The following is a 17,166-nucleotide window of genomic DNA, read 5'->3' on the forward strand; positions in this document are numbered from 1 at the left end:
TTGATTTGCCTAGGAGTAAATCAAGCTTCAGTTCAATAGGACCGGATGTTTTAGAACAGACTTCTTTAAAAAAATAATACAAATAACTACAAGCTGACAACTTAAAAATCAAAGTGGAATATTTGTGTGTTGCAATGTGGTAATATTCAACAAGATTTATTTTACACTCCAGTTTACACTTTTCCTTTACATAATATACAGTTTTGTAAATATGTCTATTTTTGCAAGGCAAGGGTCTACTCTGGTTTTATAAATTGAAATGCCACAGCCCCGAATATTTTAGTTGTGGTTTGTCTATTAATAAATGTTGGATAATGCTGCAAAATCGCACAACTAATAATGCCTATCGTGAAATTACACAAACACTATACAACAATAATATTTTTTCATTGACAATTTTCTAACATTACAGTATCCTACACTACAAAAAAATGTTTTTTTAAGCAACTTCATTTTTTTTTTTTTTAGTAATTACAGCTTGAAAAAATAAATATTTTTTAATTGTATCATTTACACTTGCTAAAACACCAGAGAGCTGTTTCATATTTTAAAAGCTGTGTTTTCTATATTAATATATCTGGGGCCCCGCATAACAACTTGCTTATTTTATTTATTTTTTCTCATGTGAAGCACTGTTGTCATTTAAGATAAGAGACAATGGGCCATGTTTTCAAAGAGTTTACCCCAGTCTTTAATTAACTTCTGTTTTTTTTTAAAGGAGAAAAACACCTATTGACTTTACAAAATCAAACATCGAAGTAATGTTATTGAAGGTCTCTTCAGCACTCTCAAGTTATTTGTTTCTCAGTCTTGTACCCTTGTGTTGAATTGTTATCTTTCAAAAAATAGGAGCAGATTAAAGACTGGAGTAAATATTTTGAAAATATGGCCCCATGTGTCCTAATAGTTAAAACAGAAGACACAAGCTAAAAAAATGGCGGCACGGCTGTCTTTATAATGTAAGATTCAGAGACTTTTTTTATTAGATTGAATGGTAGTAAGATATTTATGTTATGGTTAGGTAATTATTTTCCCCACAAAAAATTATATCAGTTACAAAAAAATCTCAACAAAGTCTTGGATCATAAGAAAGCAGCATGGTAGTATTATATTTTATGAAGCCCAGCCCATTGTCAGAGGTACAGCGCTTTTATTAGCTTATAAATCACAGGTCCTGTAACATTTTCGTGTTCTGGTGTATGGCATAATTAGGGGCCCTCGCAGATGAACGCAGACCAAATGGTTACATGCCAAGTAACAAAAGAGTATTTCTCAAACTGTTTAAATTACAAAGGTTGCTTTTACACCTGCCTACATAGTTTAATCATCTACCATTCCAAATGTCCCAATATAACAACCTGCTGACTCTGACCAAAGCTATATTCAAACAATGGATTTTAAATTGCTTTTCTAGCAGTTAACATGGGAATAGCTCCTAATGCATTAAAGGGTTGATGTCATACTTTATTTTGTGTCCTCCTTTGTCATAAAACTAACAATTGAGAAATGCTTTCTTTCAGTATTCATATATTGTATATTAAAACTGCAAAAGTAACAAAATCAAAGAATATGTACCAAAACAGTAGCTCAAAGTGCACTCTCTCTATGCAGGTGTAACTTCAAAGGTCACATGGCAGACATAATTGGTCAGAGGTTATTGTCATGGTTACCAACACATTGGACATGCAGGGTATATATAATCTGGAAAATATAAAGTTATCTACCAGAAAGGGTTTCTGAGACAAGACTTTGGCACCGGGGTAGGAGCAACTTTGCAAAAAAACTGCCACAAAAGTTTTTTTTTTTTTTTTTTTTTTTTTTTTTGGACAGACATGATCGAATTTAGCCTAGGGAAACACAGTTTAACTGCACAACAGTTACACTCCGATTGCTACCTAAACTACACAGATTTTTTTGCAGGGCAGCTACAGTATAAACTTAGGATAAAAAATAAGATTGTATAAACAGACACATATACAGCATACAGTAGCTGTATGCTTAAGAATGTGCAATAAAAAGCTGCAGGTGGTGTTGTTTGTTGCCAATTACGGAAAAACAGTTTAATTTTAAAAGATTATGCTACAGCCAATTTCCTTATCATTTTAGCAGTAGACGTGTTGGGAAAGTCAGAATTCATTCACAGTGTAAATAAGCTATCTCTTAAAACAAAGTATGGCATGTATGCAACTACATGTATAACAGGCAATGTACAGAGCTCGAATTATGTTATTAAATCAGACTTTAACTTAGGAATGTATTCGCCTTCACAGATGTGAAGCCATAATCTTACTACTACGGCTGGAAACTGAGGCAAACCACAAACTTAACAATCAGGACACTTTAATCTCCTCAGGCATAGAAAATGACTTTTATGACACAATAAATCTTCTCTTCATTGGCAAGGGGCAGATCAGCAAGCAGCTTTAAGAGATTTTACAAGACGACTCTGTAAGAATTCCTAAGACTGAGTTCCAAAGTAAAGCAAGGAGTAGACAAGAACGATGTGCCTGTCAAGGTCAAAGATAAACAAACTGTATATTGTAATCTCATTCCAACAGCGGTGTGCACGCATGGCCTCTGTTTGTTCGCTAAAAAGACTTAATTACTGGTTTATGAGTACTTGGGGGGGGGGGGGGGCGGGGGGGACGGGACAGAATGAAGGACCATCCATAAAGGATGAATGTGTCGTAGAGAGTGTGTAGGAGAGTGGGGGTGGGAGTTGTTGTGTATTTCTTTGAAGGACAATGGTCTATAAGATGAGAATTTTGACTATAAGGGACAGCCAAAAATGAAATACTTACCTATGGTTGATCTATTAAAGGTGAAAAAACATCAATAGTGAAGATAACATTTTTGTTCATCACTTGTAGGCAAAATTCCCATTTTATAGACCCCTGTCCTTTCTGTTTAGGGAGCTAGATCTTTATATCATACCAGTAATTCATTTTAGGACCACCCTTTGCTTTGGGATAGCTGCCACATGTCTCAGTCTCAGTCTACTGTATATTGGGGCTACCAAAAGCATGAAATATTATTTTGAGCTATTATTCTGTGCATCAGCATGTGGAGTAAAATCTGAGACTCTGAGTTCAGTCCCTATAAATGTTAATCTTGTATTGGAGTCTTGGCTCCTTGCTGTGTCTTGCATGTAACACCTGATTATCCTAATCCGATCAACTGCCAGACAGACCGTCATTCATGACAGGGATGCAATTAAAACAAAGGTATAATAATGACGTCTACCTTGATGTTTCCTTAATACTGCATTGTCAGCATCTGCATTTATCCTGTAACAAGCTACAGTATACTGATGTTGGTAAGAAAATACAGTAAAAACATTCGTCAGCCTAGTAGAAAAAAAAGTAAAGAGTGCACACTTAAGATGAGACATGTGATTCAATTACAAATACCCACAAGGCTAAAACTGGATCCAGTAAACGGCTGCAACAAGCAAAAATTCAAGGTCAATTCAGACTCATATTTGTTCTGCACATATATCTATACACAATACCAGATTGTTCACTGTGACCTTCAACCATGTGGATTCCACTTCTAAGAAAAGAGGACTAAGCCTTAACCATCAAGACCAGCTGATGTTGCTAATTCGATGGATAAAAACACATTTTACTTTGCACACCCAACGCTACTAATCAGCTTTCCTAAAATGTTCAGCTTCTGCACATACTCCCATAAAAAATTAGCCTGCCTTCATTTGTTTTGACCAAGGTCTTAGTAAGACACATACAAAAATATAAGTAGATGACAAATGTTTATGTTTCTGAAGTGGTCATGTATTTGATCCTCTCTCTCGGTTTAACAATTTCGCATAATGATAAATGCACTTAGTGGTTTAGCTTTCGCAGTCAGAAAGCTCTTCTTTATTCCAATGTTTATTTTTTATGTTCGCTGTGTTGGTTTCTGTTTTCAGGGCTCTTTTATTAAGTATTTTATGAGTGCATCCAGATCACAGTGCATCCAGATAACAAAAAAAAACAAAAAAAAACACATTGGACTTGCAATTCATATAAGGAATGTTTTAGAACAGATCTAAAAACACAAGGTTCTGGTATTCTGGAGCTTTGATCATTCTTTTTCATTACATTTTAGGATAGGATTATGGATAGTTGCAGTGTTAGTATTTTACTATACATTTTCTATGTCTAAGCCCTGATGAAGGTGTATGGGTTATACCCAAAGTGTGGGCAATGCTATGCTTTATGAACAAAAAGAATATATCATAGTGACTACTTATCTTCCGTACCCTTATAAATAAATGTGTATGCCAAGTTTGTGTGCATGTGCGTGCACTTAAATCATCTGTTTAACAGATTTGACATTCACATTTGCCTTTATGCAAAGTTTTAGTAAAATGATTGCTCACAAAGAGACTAGAAGCTACTGTTTGCTTTTTCAAAGCTGTAGTCAGTTGCAAAAGACAAGAAGTGACCCTCAAGTGGGTTATGCCTTTTCTTTAAGCAGACCAATTCAAGTTATAGTTAAAAATAAAATGGTTTGCATTATTTATGAAGACATATAAAGGTTGTTTTTAAAAGTAAGCAAACTTTGAACATTTCAACATACCGGACCTGCAGTCTGATACATATCTCTAATAGACCAATCTGTTGCTTTTCCTTGGGACATCTATGTGTACATTGTTAACAGAAAAGACCATTAAGAAATAGCTCTGAACATTCAAATGTTCCAGGAATCTGGATTATAGCCTTGGAGTTCACATCTAAGTGACTGCAGTTTAACCTATAACAATAAAGGAATGCCTTACACCCTGCTGGCACCCCAATTGTGTCTTTACTTTATTCTTGTAAAGCTTGAGTTAATTAACTTATGAACAGCATAAAAGTGCCAAAACCGGAAAACTGTAAACTGATAAAAGTTCTAGTTATCACCTGCAGTTGTTTGTAAATTATAATATAATTACAGATACGTTTTATGGACACTGGTTTACAAAATTGTTTCCTATCATTCTGGCTGAAGTAAAGATGGCCAGTATCTATATTGTTTCATTCATTAACTGTTTATTATAATTTTATGTGTCACCTGAATTGTTTAGCAGTTTCGTCTCTCATTTGGATTGTTTCAAAAACTACTATGCTGGTGATAGTGGTCTCTGTGCCTACAATACTCGTTTTGGACTGCACTCACTGGAGCTGTTTTTGAATCCATGGTGAGACAGACTAGCTGAGGCCAGTTGTTTGCAAATCACTTGTGAGTTACTTAAAAATGAGCTCTGTATTCACTTGATATTTTAAAGTGTTACGTTATTTATTTATTATTAGTAGTAGTTATTTATTTGGCAGACGCCTTTATCCAAGGCGACTTACAGATGTTACAGGGCAGTAAAGGGTTACAATGCAAGCTGAATATTTAAATATAGTATAGTTTACAGTAAATGCAAATAATACTACAAAAATACAATATGGTGCAACACGTTAGGATTACAACAAGTGATATCTACAATGACATAGTAGTGCAATAGTGCAAGGATAGTGCATTAGCTGAGGATCCAGTAACATGGTGCATACGTCAGGCAAGTCCAATGCATAATAGGAGTGGTAGAGCAAGAGATCAAGAACGAGTGGGTCTTGAGGAGGTGGTGAGACACGGAGCAGTTCTGAAGTTCTCCGGTAGCTAGTTTCACCACAGAAGGGCCAGGGAAGATAAAATATGGTGGTGGATCCCTCACATTTGTAAAACACTGTATGTGAAATTAAACAGTGTTTGTATTAGAAAATAAGACAATTTCATATATTTAAAAATAAAGAATGTAAGCGGCCTCTTCCCACAATCCTTTTCATTATCCTCAAATTGCACGTAATGTACACCTCGCTGTTCTTTATTGCTTAATTGCAATTTGTAATATCCTTATTTGATTCCACTGACATGCAGTTAACATCATACATGAGTGATAATGACTGTGGCACAAACTGCAATGTAATACTGAACGCATGCCATCAAACTATACATAGGTGAAAATACATTGTGCAAAAAAACAAAACTTTAGGGAAGTCCGTAACTCGGTTTAAAAAAGGTGAATGAGAAAGGGGAATAATTAAAAAAACCAAAAAAAACACATGTGTGCTTTTGTATTTCTAGTCTGAAGACTTCTTCTCAGTCCAGGGGGAGATGATTATCAGTTATCTGGGCTGTCTGGAGTGCAGGCAGCTAACCTTTCTCCCTGAATAAGTAAATTAAACTTCAGACTGCATGGGATTTCCTCTATTTACTTGATACTTTCCTGTTCAGACTTTTTTGGTCTTTAAGTCTTAGACTTTTTTGTACACAAAAGGTGACTTTTCCTTCAAACCATGACATCTCATTGGCTAAGGCAAAGGATAAGGCAAGGGTTGCCAGACGCATAAATATGTCTGATGCAGCCCAACCCTTCCACTCTCTCCCAATGCTGCTCAACAGCACTAACTCGCAGATCACTTATATCCGCTCATGCCCTCCATTCCATTTACCTTTTCCCTGGTTTATTATAAATAAACCACCAACATGTGTCAAATGTGAACATCCTTGTAATTGCACTATAAAGCCTGAATAAAACAAACTCGAAGAGGCAAATTTTCTTTTTTCCGAATCCAATTAAATGTTTCCTGTAGTAGGCTGTGCCAACTGCACTTCTTGTACAAATAGTCAACGAAAACACTGTTAGCCTGCAACTTGAACTCTTTTGAATCCACTAGCCTGAAAACATGCTTCCTGTTTAACATGCTAAAGAGACTCATGTAATGCATTTTCCTTTTTAACAAATACCTTGTTTTTGATAAGTCTACCGACACTCCTCTTTTTGGGGAAAGCACTTTATTATACAGGCCGTTGTTATTGTTTAAACTGAAATGAATAGTTCTTTATTTCGATATAGCTGAGGGTTGATAGGCTGTTGTTAACTGTCTGGGCCATATTCAGCTGTTTGACCTCACTTTACCATTAAATTTAAACAGTGTTGTATTATTTTGTATCTTATTTGAACAGTGGGCTGTAATCTACACATACAAGGATTCGTGGTTGATATTTAAATGAATGCAGAATAAGGTCTGTAAAGACCTGATGACTTCTCTTTTTCAGTTTCTGCTACAGTAAAGTCTTTGTTGAATGTACAATGAGTACACACATTGCAAGGTGCCTCTGGTGGGGCATGTAAATTTAAATGATTCATTATTATAAAATTGCAATGTAATTTTAATTAGGGTATATCTGCAGATATGCATAGACTATAGGCCATGGTGAATGTTACCTATCTTGGAATCAGACATTTCAGAAAAATAACAAGTTTCCACTATAAACCCCTGTCATTTTTTTTTCTCCCAACGCCACATAACCATGTGGGACATTTCAAATGATGATGTTATTGTTACAACTGAGAAACAAACAAACTTGTGAGTTTTGTAAAAAAATTAAAAAATGAATAGATGATTTTCCATTTTTAAAGAATTGTTGAAAATATGACTCTATATTTCTTGGTTTATATACTTTGGACTTGTTCGCTGTTGTGAGTTATTGATATGCATGGAAGACTGTTTCAGAAACTGACACTTTGCAGTCAAAATATTCAACACATTTGACCCGATTTACAAAGTTTAAAACTCAAAGACAAATTCATTGAATCTGACTGACATTTTAAACAGAAATAATTCACTTTTGAATTTGTTTGACCTCACTGCTTCTACTTAGTTAACGATAATGTTGCTGTTATTGAAAACATAGACATCTTCTCTTAACAATGTTATAAATGTGTCAAGTTTAGTCTGTTCTGCTAAATATGTTAATAGGCTTTGGATTTCTATTTTGAATTAACCAATTGGTTATATCTTGTTTTACTTTTTTTCATGTATTTATTGACACTCTTCTACTGGGCACAGTGTCAATGTCCCATACTAAAAGTATTCAGAGATTAAATCTAAGGCTGCATGTGCATTCTGAAAAACTGTGAAATAAAAGAAGGGACTGAAATGGCACAGACAGCTGGGTTAGAAGAATGGCAACAACAGAATGGATAAAAACGTTACTTTCCGTATGCTACTCTCATAATGTATTATTTGCAGCATGAGGCCTGTACATTTATGTATTCAGAAGTATAGCCTATATAGAAATATAAACCTACATTTGCTGTTGTTGTATATAGTCTGGAGTGATAGTAACTCGTTGAAACATCCAAATATCAAATAGTCCAGTCACTCAACAACCTGGGGACAGATTAAATCTAAAGCCCCTTTCACACTGGCATGCTCTACCCGGGTCGAACCCTGCCCAGGTAGTGCCCCGGTGTCATGCGCGTTGGCTACGCGACTTGACACTGCTTTTGATAAAGCAGGGTTGACCTGGGTGACAGACACAAGTGCACAATATGCGTATCAATGCCCCGGAAGCAGCTTGTTACTGACGCTTCCATCCAAGCTTCTCTGGATTGAACCGTCAGCTCAAATGCTGATTAGAGCAAACGTTTCTTCATCGGTGCTGCAATCTGCCTCATGGTGTGTCTCAATCAATAAAAACATGCCAAAACAGAATCAACAGAAATGTTCCTTGCAAAGTGAATCCTTCACGCAGGCGTGGCTGTTTGTTACTTCCTCCGCTTACAAACGCCCACCGTCCATTTTGTCTCACTCGACCCTCACCCACGTCCAGGGCTGGATTAACCCATCACTGGACCCTAGACAAGCATACACTTGCGGGCCCCCTACCCCTGAACAAACAGCCACACACACATATACATACAGACATACATAAACACATACACATACACACACCTCTATATATTACAGCCTTTATAGCGCTCCACCCTTTTACAACAGGTATAATTCTCAGACTGAAGTTATTATGAACGACTGAGTAAATCTGACAGAAAATTAAACTGTAGGGGTATGCTAAAACCGGAAAAAACTAAAGCCTACTTTAAATCCTGCAGCACAGCTCAAGAATGACTTTTTTCTGATTTACTGAATAAAAAGGCAACCGTTCAAACAAACAGGAACACCATATGAAGTTGAAAAAGGTAGGGGAGACCGAGGTTGGTTGTCACACGGGTTGGTAGTCACAGTGCTCATAACTATGACACTAGATGGTGCAGGCAGGTGATACTAACACTGAAATGTGTGTTCTATTGTCTGGAACTCAACCATCTTGTAATTTGAGGTCAATTCCATCTAACATAAAGGTTAGCACATATTTCATTTTTTTTCATACCCAAAGTAAAAAATGTATATCTTGTTATTTAAGTTATAACTCTTAGTAGTATTGGAGTTTGTTTGAACTGATGGCCATGTTAATAGAACCAGATACTGGCTATCTTTTGGTGTAAAAACAAAACCAGTAGGTTCTCCCAGTAGTACTGAGAGAATTAAATTATCATGTAAAGTCTGGTTGGGGCAGGTTGTCACATGTAAATCCTATAGGAAGAAGTCTTATATTTTTTCTTTCTACTTTTTTTACACCAACATGTGGGATATGTCACAATATAATGCTTATTTTAAGTTATTTACTGTTTGTCCTCCGGTTCTGTGGAGGCTGTGGTATTATTTTGTAGCATGGGTCAACATTTCAAATATATATAGGTCTATATTTTTATGTTCACATAAAAAGTAAAAATACAACTTTTTCTGTCATTGTACACAGTAGAAACTTTATGTTATTAAAAAAAAAATGTTGCATTATTGTCTACTGTAAAACCAAAAACATACTTTGTGACAACCAACTCCAGTATGGGGCAGGTTGTCACAGGTGACCGGCACATTTTTAACCGTCTAAATATCATATTTGGAATAAAGTTACGCTGAAATAGAAAAAAAACATCAATTTGTACGTGAAGAGTTATTCTTCAATATAACGAGGAACAGAACCTCGCAGAATGTCACCAGAACTCAATGGACAACACAACGGGGCTCGGGCACATATCGCGCGAGCACGTCCAACGATCTTTTAAAAACTGCATCTGCACAAGCATGGAACAATATGGGGATACATAATTCTATGGGGTAATGTTACAGAAATCTTAGTAACATCTATCAGAACAATTTGATTTTGAGATACACGCCTCGGTTCGAATGTCAGTGAGTAAAGTTTTTCCAGTCAAATCTATATATGTAAAAAAAAAAAAAAAAAAAAAACAAACACACCCGTAACAGTTTTGGGCCCCCCTTGAGTTGGGGCCCTAGGCACAAATTTAGTTTGCCTATGCGTTAATCCGGCCCTGCCCGGGTCAACCCGGGAACGACCTAGGACCCGGGTACGAGCATCAGTGTGAAAGGGGATTACAATTAATGGGGATTTGCGTTTTTGAGAAACTGTGAAGATTGCGCAACTTTCCAGTTTTGGGTTTCTCTTAAGCAGCATCAGATCAAACAATTCCTTACATTTAAGCCGCAACAAAATGGGAAGTGATATATATATATATATATATATATATATATATATATATATATATATATATAGAGGGATGTTTTATATTTTGGAAGATAATGAAGTCACAGTTTCCACAAATCAGATCAACTTTTACTGAAATAAAAAAAGCTGCTCAAACGCCCATGTTATGCATATAATCAACAGAAAGGAAAGCATGCATTGTGTAATACATTATCTGAAGCATTTGGAGTCGTCCAGATATTTACATATTTAATAGGATATAAAGTATGCAAGTCCTTTACATTTAATAATGATAATAGGTAGTTTAGGAATGCAAAAAAGATGAAAAACAAATGCAGGTAGATTTTTTTTTTTACTATTTATTTATTTATTTATTTATTTATTTATTTATTTATTAATGTATTAATTATTAATTTTTGGAGGGGGGGGGGCAGTGCTACATAATTTTAATTAAAACTTTTTTTCCAAAGAAACAAGGATCTAGGCCTACTGCAGGTTGTTATATATTTTATTCTTAATACATTCTGTATGATATGCTATTGTGTTTGTGTTGCTGAACCTGGAATAGGACTGCATTTAGGAGCACCAGAAAAATCAAAAAAATAAATAAATAAAAAAGAAATTGTTGAATGTTTGTTTTTTTGTGGAAATAAAAGAACAGTAAACAAATGATTGTTGCAGCACTTCACTGACACAACGAGTGAATATGAAAATATTGGCTTCAGTTGGAACGTTACAATATTGCAATCGAATAAATAAATAAATGAAAAAACTACAATTAATATCTCATCGAGTATGTTTAGCTTATATGAAATATTATTCATATAAAGCCTACAAACATTAGAATATGTAACAAGCAGAGTAACTCAACGACGGAGCTTTTGTAAAACTTTTTAGTAAAACCTGTCTGGGACCAGAAATGTGTGCCGGATAATATAGTGGGCTGTTTTATAGAGGTAGCCGCTGTAAAATCATAATAGCCTACTGAATCTAAAATAACGGGTAATTGCTAAATATTTTTAAAACTCTGAACAACGATATTACATATAGTTCATTTTAATTGTACTCTCACACACTTTACTGCAGGATACCCAAGGGACACGTGCGTATTTACGCAATATAACTGATTATAGATTTAACATGACGTGACTTGATGCCAGACTCTACAGTCGTTAGATAGAAATTACTTAAAAATAAATGCCGGATTCCAGAATAGATAGATTGAGGACTGTAGACGGTATCACACCATTAACTTCAACAGGGATGTGATCGGGACCCAAAAATTATGCCGGTATATATAGGTTCAGAATAAGACCGATTTTACTGCGTATTTGATGACTGCCTCTTTAAACAATTAAAACTCAGTAAAAAAAAAACCAAAAAACAACTTCCAAGATCTAAAAGGAATCGCCTTACAAAATGCGGGTTCTACAACGCTTGAATGAATGTGTTTGTATACCACGTTAAAATGACGCTTGAATTAATGTGTTTTTATACCACGATAAATGACACACAGCCCTTGAATTTTTGTTTTAATACCAAGCAAATGGGCGTCATTGTAATTTTTATTTTGTTTTAATACCAACATTTATCCCGCCTTATCAGATTTAAATAGGTCAATTTATTTATTATTACTTAGCAGACGCCCTTATCCAGGGCGACTTGCAATTGTTACAAGAGATCACATTACTTTTACATACAATTACATTATTTTTACATACAATTACCCATTTATACAGTTGTGTTTTTACTGGAGCAATCTGTATAAAGTACCTTGCTCAAGGGTACAGCAGCAGTGTCCCCCACCTGGGATTGAACCCATGACCCTCCGGTCAAGAGTCCCGAGCCTTAACCACTACTCTACACTGCTGCCATTTAGTAAAATGCCATTAAGCAATTCATATCAAACCGAATTCCCATTTTAGATAGATGGGTATGCGGTTCAAATACTTTCCAAAGAAAATCTTCTTGCAGAGACCCTTTGAAAAAACTATGTCCATACGGAATGCATTAGTCTGCTCGGGTTTATTTCGGTATTTGAAGGTTTGAACCTTGCAGATCTGAAACATTTGAGGGTCTTGAACTTTATCGAGTTGCAATGTGTGACTTTGAACGTAAAGAGCAGAAAAATGATAGCACTCTGTAAATCAAACTCAAAGAAAATCAGAATCTAAAACAAAACATTAAACAGCAGTGCTGTGCAGGGCAGGCGATCCCTTCAGAGCTTCTAATTGTAGTTTTTTTTTTTTTTTTTGTTACTGTGAACCTTATAAATATGTTAATCATATTTACCATCCCTTTTATGTATAGGCCGATATTGAGTGTATATATTGTATCCAATTCCGTCAATTTCTGAGACGTATTGCACATTTAGGGATATCTCAGTTTAGGATTTGAAACTGTTTCAATGTCTGTTTTCCTCTGACTTCTATGAAACTCTGAAAACGAGATAACCAGTAGTCCTACCTCAAGAGTTTTATCCAAAAACGAATAATAATAATAATAATAATAATAATAATAATAATAATAATAATAATAATAATAATAATAATGTTTATTTATATAGACTATTTGAAAATAACAAACATTTTTCAAATAATGTTATCGTTTTATTACAATGCAGGTAGTGGGGCTAAATCCGTATGTCCGCAGCTTGTTTATATTTTATTACACAATGGAAATGTATACATTTTAAATGAAATGGGGAAAATATGAACAATATATGTGTTTTGAATGACATGAAATTGCATGACTTGTTGAACTGAAACCCTTTTACTTTAAAAAAAACGCGTTTTTCGAACCGATAAAAAAAAGATCAAACTTTTCTAATGAACATAGACATCTCTGCTCTTTAAAACAATAATTAAATAAAAAAAATACACTGCTGCAGCATTTTTTTTTATAATAATATATTTTACAAAACATACCAATATAAATATATACATTCCGCTATACAAATGTGAAAATACTGTGATGTCTTTAATTCTGTTGCAATTAAGGTTCAGTAAACAATTATAACACATCTTTTCTGACGGAATGCTATCACAAAAATGATGTAGGCCCTACCTTTAATAATACGAAAATATACACTATAATTAATCTACAAATACAGTTTTATTAAGTCAATATTAAGGCACATTCACCGAAAAAATACGGTACTTGTGTTTTTTTTTTTTTTTTTTTTTTTTTTAAAAGGGTCTTTTTTTGTTTTTGTTTTTATATTTCAAGTATTGTGTGTCGTGGCTCTTTATCACAAACCCAATTGTAATATCGCTAAGTATTCAGATAGGGTGGTAGGCCTATAGCACCTAGAAAATAAACATTATACAGTTTAATTCCATTGATGACACTTTCAATATCAAAATATAAACGATACAATGAATTTATTAATAATATCCTCCACAATATATCTTCCTGTTATACCTTATCTTAAACCACACCAGAAATAACCTAATTTATGTCAGCATGGTTGCAATTTGATCGAAAATCAATTTCTGGCATTTAAGTAACACAAAACGAGACAACCTTTGGAGATAAAAAATATAATCAAGGCAAATACTAAAAGGCAGCGTCATTGAAGCGCAATTCATAAGCATGTAGGGCAGCTATTTTATAGCGCTATGTGGTACAGACATTTGCAAGCACCTTGTCGCTTACGGCGGCTGCCAAATACTTTAGAAAAAAAAAGTCATAATTAAATACTACTTGATCTCTTTTTTGAATATCGAACGAGTTTCGACATATCCATAGAACATCAATAAAGATTTGAGACTTTCCGCTGTTCAGTAGTAAAATACCTATTAAATTGGGTTGATTGTATTTAATTATAGATGCTAGTTATTTGTACTTTGATTTGAAGTAAAGTTTGTGTTTCAGTTATTACTTGCACGTTTCTATTATTCATTTCATTTTGTTTTTGTTAAAAACCAAAACTTCATACTGAACGTTTGAATATCCTATCCATAAAATTGTCATTACTGTCGGCAGCAATATGGTCTTTTTTATTTAAATTGTGTTCTTGTTGTGTAGAGAATTAAGAATACACGCGATACAAAAACAGAATATTCTCGTTTACCACTAAAGACCTTAAATAGGCTACATTAAATATAGACATTAAATACATTTTATATTTCAATCAATGCTAGAACAAACTCTTAAAATGATAAATACAATGAATATCTATCTATCTATCTATCTATCTATCTATCTATCTATCTATCTATCTATCTATATATATATATATATATATATATATATATATATATATATATATATATATATATATATATATATTACTGCTAGTGATACAACATTTATTGAGCTTATATATGGTAGCCTACTGAAAATTGAAAATTTTGAAAACGAAGGTAGCCAGCGTGATATTTAAAACAATATATACTAATCGGGAAAACACGCATTTTTCATTAAGAGGAATAATGCAATTGTAAAAAAATACACTTTTAATCCAAACTATTCTACTATTGAAATGGAAATAAATAGTACTACGAAACAACATGCACAGATAAACAACCTACTTTAAATCGCATATCATATGAAAAAGAATAATATGTTCACATAAAATACACACTTTTTTTTCAGACGATGAAACTAAAACCCCTAAATATTCGAGAATAAAAGGGAACCGCTGATACAGTCAGGCTCGAGTTAATGTCGAGCAGTCGGTTGTTACTCGTCTGCTTCCCAGTTTATCTGTTTTGCTGGTGCCAGTCCTGATCGGCCGCCCCTGGTTAATGTGAAGATAGAGGGTTCGGAGACAGAGAGGCGTCCGGCTCCCTTTCCTCAGAGTCATTCTTTAACAGTTACTGTCAAAGAAACACACAACATGGCAACAGACCTGGTAGCACCTCATCACTCTTCAGCACACCGGAGCTGGATGGACAGTGGGACTCGCATTGCCGTGCAGATATTTGCATAGATGTTTTTGTTGTGTGCAGAATCGCCGTCTAAGTGTCCTAATCCTGTGCAATTCCATAAACGTAGTCTACACGCCGTGTCCAATAATGCGAAGGAATCGGTGGTCCATAATCAAAAAGGGAAAGGAATAATCAAACTGAAGAGATGGACAAATAGTTTTAAAGAGAAACAATCAACAAAGATGTATGCTTTCATTCTTAACCACCTTGATAACATTTTAAATCCCTAAAAAAAGAAAAGTAAAAGAAGAATGGACATTGTATAAACACGCTCCACAACAAAAGAAGACCCTTAACTGACAGATAACACTGTAGCCGTCCTGTCCTCCTGAGACACTGGCAAGCAGGGTCGTGACCTGCATTTTACCCCGAAACACTGCAACCCAGACGCTGTTGATTACCCATTAGTTTCTTTATAGCCAGACTGCAAACAGTAAAAATACATTTTATTCTCACTGCTTTCATAGATTGGCGTCTTTTTTAAACTAGTAAATCTGCAGATCTTTACAGTAATTCAGAAAGACTAGACTGCTGATGCAATTGTAATCTATGAATAATTTAATTGACACTTTTGCTACTTTTGCGTATATCCCACTGAGTAAATTAACACTAAGTTCAAAGCGAATCTTTCTAAAACACAAGGAACGTGCTGAAAGTTTGTATTTCATATGGATTGGCATTTTTAAGGGAGACAATACAAGTCACTTAAATTAGGTAAACTAATTAGTAACAATAGCCTACATACAGTGCTCAACATACAGTGCTTTTGTCCTCGTAAAATGTATATCCAGTCTGTCCTGTAAAAGTTGGCCGGCATAACTTTAATGTATCATTCACAAAGGCACAAATAAATGCACCTGCAAGACACAGTCTAACGCGATACTGTAATCGATGTATGTCCAATAGAAAACTAACCAGGTTTGTTTTTTGTTCTCTTGTAAACTTAAATAAAGATTATTGTAATATGCATATTGCCGTGCTAGTTGTAGGCTACTCATTTCTCGGCAGTGAAACACACGCTGGTTTTTATTGTTTAAACTTCTATAATTTCAACATATTTTATGACAAACACAGTGCCATTCTAAACAGAAGCAGTTAACCCCAATGAACATTTGAAATGATAGGATAATCAAGGCAAATAGACATCGTGTGCGAACAATATATTGAATACATTAATGCATTTTTTTGTGCGTCTCTATGCTGAAAAAATAAAACGTGTTACAAAATGCTGCGAATAAGATTTAAATAAATTCTAAAATATTTGGGATTAGGCTACAGTTTGGTAGTCACTAAAGTGGTTGCTTTAGATTGTGTGTGCATGTATTGTAAAATGTTTGCGTATCACCTATGGGATCATTTAAAAAGCGATATTTAAAATAAATATTATGCCAACGGTGTTTGTAATATCGCGCACGCTTTTATGGAATAGTGTTTTTTTTTTTCTCTCGCTAAAACATATTCAACTTTATTACAAGCAGCATAGGCCTATCTATCGAGCATATTATTTTATTTCTGTTACCCTTTTACAGCTACAATGATATAATACACTCCGTTTTGTTCACATTTGGTTATGGTCCCGTAAATACGTAACATCGCAAAGTAATTTCTAATGTTTTCCATTGCTCTCTGATGTGCAAGTTTCTGAATGTTTCTGATCTTGTATCTCCTAACTATAGGTTTTGATCAACTTTTATCTCAATTCACCTTTCCCTAAATGATTAAACGCATAATCCTCGCTCGTTTAAAGTGAGTATTGGGGCTAGCACCCCCATGGAGTGTTCAAAGCACGTTGAATCCAATCAGAATAAGGGTTGCTGTTTCTATCTGCATCTGAGAGGCGCCTCCCCTCTAC

This window comes from Acipenser ruthenus, chromosome 3 (assembly GCF_902713425.1).
Source record: "Acipenser ruthenus chromosome 3, fAciRut3.2 maternal haplotype, whole genome shotgun sequence".
In the NCBI taxonomy this organism is placed as follows: domain Eukaryota; kingdom Metazoa; phylum Chordata; class Actinopteri; order Acipenseriformes; family Acipenseridae; genus Acipenser; species Acipenser ruthenus.